General features: G+C 37.8%; 1 long non-coding RNA gene across 1 annotated transcript; it reads right to left on the bottom strand.

The window, feature by feature from the left end:
* Nucleotides 1-4554: 4554 nt before the first annotated feature.
* On the bottom strand, nt 4555-9323 carry LOC128290167 (uncharacterized). The gene is made up of 2 exons (XR_008279813.1): nt 9214-9323; nt 4555-4724 (listed from the first exon to the last, which is right to left on the bottom strand). It is a non-coding gene; the product is annotated as an uncharacterized LOC128290167 (long non-coding RNA).
* Between the last annotated feature and the right edge of the window lie 221 nt (nt 9324-9544).

The raw sequence follows: 9544 nt of genomic DNA on the forward strand, positions 1-9544 counted from the left end.
AATAATAAGTAAAATTTCAAATTTGAAATACAAAAAATTACAACGGCTTTACTACAACCCACATAAAACATTTAAAAGTAATAATCAAAACTATAAAATAAACACTGTGTGTGGCTTCCTCCGAGCCCCTCGCAGCTCCGATCCGTCTAAGGTTGGAAATTACCTGAAAGGTTAATAAACGAGGTGAGTTTACGAAAACTCAGTGTGAAATCCCCCTACTATAAAAAGGAACAGTCATTCATATAAAAGAATTAAAAGTTTAGCCCCAGCCTTACTTACAGTTTCAGTATCAATTAGGCCTTAGCCCACTATAACAGACAGTACCAGATGGGCTTTAACCCATTACAGAATAAGAAACATTATCAGAACTAGAATCAGAATCAACATCAGAATTAGGTGACGAATCGAATCGTAATCGAATCGATCGTCGAATGTAATCAAAATCATAATCGATGTCGTATGATGAATAAAAAATTAGAATGTGAATGCAATCTCAACCCAATCCAGCCTATAACCAACCGCTACACTCCACCCGTACCAGCCCTACACTTCATGTGGGGAATAACTCAACCCACCCAGCCCTACACTCCACAGTTGCAGCATTGCTGCTCAATTATCAGATATTGTTACAGAGTCACCAGATACAGATATTGTGGCAAGGCCACCAGAATAGATATTTGTGGCATAGCCACCAGAAACAGATAATGTGGCAAAGCCACTTAACAGAATACGTGGCATAAAGCCATCGATAACTGCATTGTGTTAGGCACATAGCCATCAACTAGAGTAACATAACTGGCACACAGTCTTAGGTAAATGTGATCGACACAGAGTCGTCAATAACCATATATTGGCACATAGCCTTAGGCAAATACGTTTGGCACACAGCCATAATCAGGTTGGCACAAAGCCATATGTAGGTTGACACAAAGCCATAATCAGAATGCTTTAAGCCATCAGTAGCTATATCATGTTAAGCACATAGCCATCAGCGACGGTAATATAGTCGGCACACAGCCTCAGGTAAATATGATCGGCACTCAGCCATTGATCGGTCCACAGTCGTCTTGGGCGACCTGTGCGACCTTATCAAATCAGTACGAATATACGGCTCTTAAGCCTTCGATGGATCCACAGTCGTCAAGCAACCATGCAATCCTAACAGATCAGATCTTCCTCCGTACAAAATCCCAACCCATGCAACATGTCATGTATGCAGAATGTCATGCCCATATTTGAATCAAACAATCATAGTCAAGTCATTCATATACCGACAAATATTCACAATCAAATTCGTCAACCACACAGTCCAAGTTAGTCACTTGGCCACAAGGGCAAAACAGTCATTTAACACCTTAGGGGCAAAATGGTAATTTTACCCCACAAGGTATCTCGATAATTCTACCTTACAGGAGTATTCCAGTAATTCTACTCTACAGGGGTATTTCGGTATTTCTACCCTACAAGGGTATTTCGATAATTTTGCAAATCGAGGGTAAAACAGTAATTCTGTAAATCAAGGGTACTTTGGTAATTTTACAAGTCGAGGGTATTTCAATAATTTTACAGTTTGAGGGTATTTCAGTAATTTCACAAATCAGGGGTATTTTGGTAATTTTACAAACTAGGGGTATTTTGATAATTTTACAAACCAGGGGTATTTTGGTAATTTTACAAACCACGGGTATTTTGGTAATTTTGTAAATCAAGGGTATTTTGGTAACTTGGTAAACTAAATTATTCTAAACAGGGATAACAATACGAATAGCCCTAAAGCCTATTCTCAGCCCAAATGGGCCCACACGCTTGTGTGGCCCTTTTAGCCCAAATCTAGCCACAAATATGAGATTCACCTAGCCTAGTCCAATATTTACTACACAATCAAACAACTTATACAATTGGGCCCGTAGGCGCATTGGGCCCACATAGCCCCTTTCGGTCCATCGCGGCCCGAAGTAGCCATCCTACAGTTAGAGTAGTGAGAAATACACACCTGATTGGAGACTGGAGTTAATCCACGCTCCTAGCACTCTTAACCGACGCCCAACCCAAACGAGCACGCCATTAAGCGAAAGGGATCAGCCAAGAAAGGTACCTTACTCTCCTCATGGTTCTTTCTATTTAAAGCCACCAGATCCACTCTTATGTTAGCTTCCGATGTGGGATCCTCCATCATCAGAGTTTAAATTCAACACCAACTCTTGTCGCCCCCTGTTAGCAAAATAAATGCTCTTTGCTTGCCATGGGATTCGAACCCATGCCTCTCTTTAAATGCTCCACACGCTACTTGCCACTAAGCCACAAGGCTTTTTGTGTCACAATTTCTCCAACATTATTCTTAAGGCCTACCTACTACACCCAGGGTTTGATTCACCTTAAACCAAAATTTTTGCTAGAGTCCAGGTTTGAACCCAGGACTTCTCTAACACTTCTCAGCACACTTAACCACTAAAACAAGCCTTCAACTATGAAATTTTCACGCACAACAGAAAATTATAAGCTACCTTCAACAGCTCCCATGCTCAAGGCCTAAAACTTCTAGACCCAAATTCAGGGTGTTACACTTCCTATACATATATATCAAATGGAGCATCAAGTAGAAGAAACAGTATGATAATATCATACATATCCTCTCATCAATTCTTATCAGACGAAATGTAATAAAATGCCTAAGGAAATACAGCAATACAAATTATAAACCAGTCAGACTACCAATGCTTCTATCTAACATCAAGATTAGAAAACATTCCCATATAACAAGAATTTCTTGAAAAAATCAACAGCCATAGAAATTTTTCTGAGAACGGAAAAATACATAGAACATCTCAGAAGAAACTATTAAATGCTTCAGTAGAATCGTCACACTCGGATATTACACATTTCAAATATCATTTCCCACAACTAGTTCTGCCATCACAAATTTCATGTTAGACATTTCACTAAATAAGACCAGTTCTGAATAAATTTTGATTTACACTTTTCCCGACCTTGTACCTGAGTAATTCAATTTACCAAAGTAAATTTATTCTCTAACTGGGACAGTGCATAGCTCCAATAATCTTTATGTCAACCTGATACTTTTCTAGCTCTGAATTTACTTATCAACTCATTCTCAATCTCTAATCATACTTATAATTATTCTATCATTGAACTCTTTGGTTTTTCAACTAGGAACTTATTCAGTACAAATCTTATGAAATTAAATTATAAGCACAACTTCAATAAGGGAGAGGGGTTGTAAGGCCTCTGACTCGACTTTCTTATACATATACATATGACACAACTTTCATTATCATAGCAACATCGTCAAAATCATGTTATTCATTTTAGGCTACACAACATTCATGCTGTTTTACACCAATTCTCCAATTATCCCATTTAACTTGTCAAGTAAGCCAAGTGCACTACATCATATAAGTATTAAGCAAATATAGATATTTATCACAACATAAACTTTCATATCACGTGTTATCACATATATATCATAAACTTTTATTCATACTTTTCTGAACTGTGACTTATCATAATCATAAATTTACTCAAATACCTTCAATCACCTTGAACATGGTCGGTGCAGCTCGGTTGGAGAGTACCTTTGTCTAAATAAGACAGTGCTCTTACGCGTTAGGAGACATCACACTATCACGGATCCATAGCTCTGATACCACCAAATGTAACACCCCTTACCCGTATTCAAGGCCGGAATAAGGTACGAGGCATTACCAGACTTAACCATACACATAGACGAAAACTGGGCCATAAAATTTCATTTAATTCAAAACTTTCGAACACATGCATAGACTCATATTTAAAGACATATAACGTGGCATAAATGAGCACTTACACATCCATAATCATGCAATAACATGTCATTCACTTTAAACATATTTGCTTACCATCACTTTAAACATATTTGCTTACCATATTGTATATAATATACATTCTTACATTAACTAGAACTAGACATGCTAAATCTTATTCTCATTTTATACCATCATAATGTAGTTACCAATTTGTCCATTAAACATCCATATTCAAGGCAACATTACTCATTTCCATTTAATTAATGATCCACTGGTCTGCATTTAACTTACTTGATGTATTATCAATCATGCATAACAAACAAAGCTAACTATATCATCACATCAAAACATAGGACATGGCATGATTAATTAATCTTATAAACCATAATGGATAAGGACCACATCTCATGATCATATACGATAACTCAATGCAGACTGATACGTATGGTCAAAGTCATAATAATAATACATATCACATGTAACACCCCAAACCCGGCCTGAAAGTTTGGCTCGAATCTGGCGTGTCACATTGAAGTGTTTTTCAAAAACCATGTTTCCATTAAAGACCATTCTTAATAATTAAAAACTTATACCCATTTTAAACCTTGTTAGAAAACCTCAGCTAAATTACATTCTTAACAACTTTGTAAAAATCTTGGCAGTTGTAGAAGCTTAATTTAAAAATAATTGCGGATACGTGATGTTTTGAACAACAGTGTTACTTTGGAAAACCGTGTTCTAATACTACCAATTATAAGAACAAAAAGTAAAATTTCAAATTCAAAATCCAGAAAATTACAACGGCTTTACTACAACCCACATAAAACATTTAAAAGTAATAATCAAAACTATAAAATAAACAGTGTGTGTGGTTTCCTCCGAGCCCCTCGCAGCTCCGATCCGTCTAAGGCTGGAAATTACCTGAAAGGTTAATAAACCGGGTGAGTTTACAAAAACTCATTGTGGAATCCCCTACTATAAAAAGGAACAGTCAGTCATATAATAGAATTATAAGTCCGCCCCACCTTACTTAAGGCCAGATCAATTGGGCCTTAGCCCACTATAACAGACAGTACCAGATGGGCCTTAGCCCATTACAGAATAAGAAACATTATCAGAACTAGAACCAAAATGAGAATCAGAATCGAGAATCGGTGACGAATCGTAATCGAATTAGGTGACAAAATTAGAATCGAATCGATGTCGTAATGTAATCAAAATCGAATGTGAATGCAATCCCAACCCAATCCACCGTATACACCCCTGTACCAACCTTACACCATGTGGGAGACTACTCGACCCACCCAACCGCTACACACCACGTAAATTGCAATGAGGTCGCGATATTGTGACGAAGTCACCAAATCTGAATATTGTGGCTAGGCCACTGAGCAGATATATATATATATATATATATGTGTGTGTGTGTGGTTACCAGATTGCAAATAGGTCGCCATATATTCTGACGAAGTCACCAGAATAGATATATGTGGCGAGTCCACCACATTGCAGCGAGGCTGCCAGAACGCTTCCTCCATCAATATAAACCCGTGTCCCACGCAACAGATATACATGTCATGGCATACAACATACAGAATCAAAATATCATGCCCATACTTGAATCAAACAGTCACAGTCAAGTCATTCATATCACCAACAAATATTCACAGTCAAATCCGTCAACCACATAGTCCAAGTCAGTCACTTCCCCACAAGGGCAAAACAATCATTTAACACCCTAGTGGTAAAATGGTAATTTTATAAATCGAGGGTAAAACGGTAATTTTGTAAATTGAGGGTAAAATAGTAATTCTGTAAATCGAGGGTAAAATAGTAATTTTATAAATCGAGGGTAAAATAGTAATACTATAAATCGAGGGTAAAATGGTAATTTATAAATCGAGGGTAAAACAGTAATTTTTTAAATCGATGGTAATATAGTAATTCTGTAAATTGAGGGTAAAACAGTAATTTTATAAATCGAGGGTAAAACAGTAATTCTGTAAATCGAGGGTAAAACGGTAATTCTGTAAATCGAGGGTAAAACGATAATTCTGTAAATCGATGGTACTTTGGTAATTTTACAAGTCGAGGGTATTTCAGTAATTTTATAGGTCGAGGGTATTTCAGTAATTTCACAAATCAGAGGTATTTTGGTAATTTTACAAATTAGGGGTATTTTGGTAATTTTACAAACCAAGGGTATTTTGGTAATTCTACCCTACAGGGGCATTTCAGTATTTCTACCCTACAAGGTTATTTCAGTAATGCTAGCCTACAGATATGAGATTCACATAGTCTAACCCAATATTTACTACACAATCAAAAAACTTATCAAATTGGGCCCGTAGGCCCATTAGGCCCACATGGCCCCTTTCGGCCCATCACGGCCCGAAGTAGCCATCCTACAGCTAGGGTAGCGAGAAAATACACACCTGATTGGAGACTAGAGTTAATCCACGCTCCGAGCACTCTTAGCCGGCGCCCAACCCAACCGAGCACGCCACAAAGCGAAAGGGATCAGCCAAGAAGTGTACCTTTAGTCTCCTTATGGTTCTCTCTATTTAAAGCCAGCTTCGCATCCACTCTTATGTTAGCTTCCCGATGTGTGATCCCTCCATCATCAGAGTTTAAATTCAACACCAACTTTTGCTGCCCCCTGTTAGCAAAATAAATGCTCTTTGCTTGCTATGGGATTCGAACCCATGCCTCCCCTTAAATGCTCCACACACTACTTGCCACTAACCCACAAGGCTTTTTGTGTCACAATTTCTACAACAATATTCTTAAGGCCTACCTACTACACCTGTGGTTTGATTCACCTTAAACCAAAATTTTTGCTAGAGTCCGTGTTTGAACCGGGACTTCTCCAACACTTCTCGATACTTAACCACTAAAACAAGCCTTCAACTACTAAATTTTCACGCACACAATGAGAATATTATAAGTCGCCTTCAACCGCTCCCATGCTCATGGTGTAAATTCGTGGTGTTACAACTTCTAGGCCCAAATTCGTGGTGTTACAACTCTACCTCCTTAAAGAAATTTCGTCCCCGAAATTTCCGTCTATCTGATGATCGTGTAACATCTACCCCATTATGCTCTCACAAGACTCGATCCTACTATCACTATCACGCTTCAACTAGAACTTGAAACATCTCATACATACAACACTTATTCATAGAAGCAGCCACATATTTATCACACATATATACAATTTCTATATCCAAACATCACATCCACATAAGATAAATACCAAATTTAAATTCAGACCAATATCTAAGGAATCCATAATATCTCAATTTCTAAACAGACAAAAGTATTCAAAAGACTTACGGATTCGCCGCTGGAGACTCGGTGTGCCACACTTTTTAAGAGAAATACTTCAAACAGACCACGTGGTTGTAAAATAATTTTTTGAAATTTAACCTTTGAAAACCCAATCCACAGCCGAGTTGTTGCAACTTGGCTCTGATACCACTAAATGTAACACCCCAAACCCGGCCTGGAAGTTTGGCTCGAATCTGGCGTGTCACATTGAAGTGTTTTTCAAAAACCATGTTTCCATTAAAGACCATTCTTAATAATTAAAAACTTATACCCTTTTTAAACCTTGTTAGAAAACCTCAGCTAAATTACATTCTTAACAACTTTGTAAAAATCTTGGCAATTGCAGAAGCTTAATTTAAAAATAATTATGGATACGTGATGTTTTGAACAACAGTGTTACTTTGGAAAACCGTGTTCTAATATTAGCAATTATAAGAATAATAAATAAAATTTCAAATTTGAAATCCAGAAAATTACAACGGCTTTACTACAACCCACATAAAACATTTAAAAGTAATAATCAAAACTATAAAATAAACAAGATGTGTGGTTTCCTTGAGCCCTCATGACTCCGATCCGTCTAAGGTGGAAATTACGAAAAGTTAATAGGCGGGTGAGTTTACAAAACTCGATGTGAAATCCCTACTATAAAAGGAACAATCGGTCATATAATAGAATAATAAGTCGCCTGACCTTACTTACGATTTCGATTCAATTGGGCCTTAGCCCATTATAACAGACAAGCACCATATGGGCCTTAGCCTATTACGAATAAGAAACATTATCAGAACTAGAACCAAAATGAGAATCGAATCGAAATCGGTGACGTAATCGAATCGAAATTAGGTGACGAAATTAGAATCGAAATCGATGTCGGTGACGAATCAAAATCGAATGTGAATGCAATCCCAACCCAATCCAAACCGTATACACCCGTACCAACCTTACACCATGTGGGGAGACTACTCGACCCACCCAACCACTACACACCATAGAAATTACAATGAGGTCGCGGATATTGTGACGAAGTCACCAGATCGAATATTGTGGCTAGGCCACCGAGCAGATGTATATATATATATATATATATACGTGTGTGTGGTTACCACCGATTGCAAATGAGGTGCGGATATTGTGACGAAGTCACCGAATCGAATATATGTGGCGAGGCCACCAGATTGCAAATGAGGCCGCCGGAACGCTTCCTCCATCAATATAAACCGTGTCCCATGCAACTGATATACATGTCATGGCATAGAACATACAGAATCAAAATATCATGCCCACACTTGAATCAAACAGTCACAGTCAAGTCATTCATATCACCAACAAATATTCACAATCAAATTCGTCAACCACACAGTCCAAGTCAGTCACTTCCCCACAAGGGCAAAACAATCATTTAACACCCTAGGGGTAAAATGGTAATTTTATAAATCGAGGGTAAAATGGTAATTCTATAAATCGAGGGTAAAACAGTAATTCTATAAATCGAGGGTAAAATAGTAATTTTATAAATCGAGGCTAAAATAGTAATTCTGTAAATCGAAAGTAAAACGATAATTCTATAAATCGAGGGTAAAACGGTAATTTTTTAAATCAAGGGTAAAATAGTAATTCTGTAAATCGATGGTAAAAAAGTAATTTTATAAATCGAGGGTAAAACAGCAATTCTGTAAATCGAGGGTAAAACGGTAATTCTGTAAATCGAGGGTACTTTGGTAATTTTACAAGTCGAGGGTATTTCAGTAATTTTATAGGTCGAGGGTATTTCAGTAATTTCACAAATCAGAGGTATTTTGGTAATTTTACAAACTAGGGGTATTTTGGTAATTTTACAAACCAAGGGTATTTTGGTAATTCTACCCTATAGGGGCATTTCAGTAATTCTACCCTAAAGGGTATTTCAGTAATGCTAGCCTACAAATATGAGATTCAAATAGTCCAACCCAATATTTACTACACAATCAAACAACTTATCAAATTGGGCCCGTAGGCCCATTAGGCCCACATGGCCCCTCTCGGCCCATCGCGGCCTGAAGTAGCCATCCTACAGCTAGAGTAGCGAGAAAATACACACCTGATTGGAGACTGGAGTTAATCCACGCTCCGAGCACTCTTAGCCGATGCCCAACCCAACCGAGCACGCCACAAAGCGAAAGGGATCAGCCAAGAAGGGTACCTTTAGTCTCCTTATGGTTCTCTCTATTTAAAGCCAGCTTCGCATCCACTCTTATGTTAGCTTCCCGATGTGTGATCCCTCCATCATCAGAGTTTAAATTCAACACCAACTTTTGCTGCACCCTGTTAGCAAAATAAATGCTCTTTGCTTACTATAGGATTCGAACTTATGCCTCCCCTTAAATGCTCCACAAGCTACTTGCCACTAAGCCACAAGGCTTTTTGTGTCA

This window comes from Gossypium arboreum, chromosome 1, assembly GCF_025698485.1.
Source record: "Gossypium arboreum isolate Shixiya-1 chromosome 1, ASM2569848v2, whole genome shotgun sequence".
NCBI classification, from domain to species: domain Eukaryota; kingdom Viridiplantae; phylum Streptophyta; class Magnoliopsida; order Malvales; family Malvaceae; genus Gossypium; species Gossypium arboreum.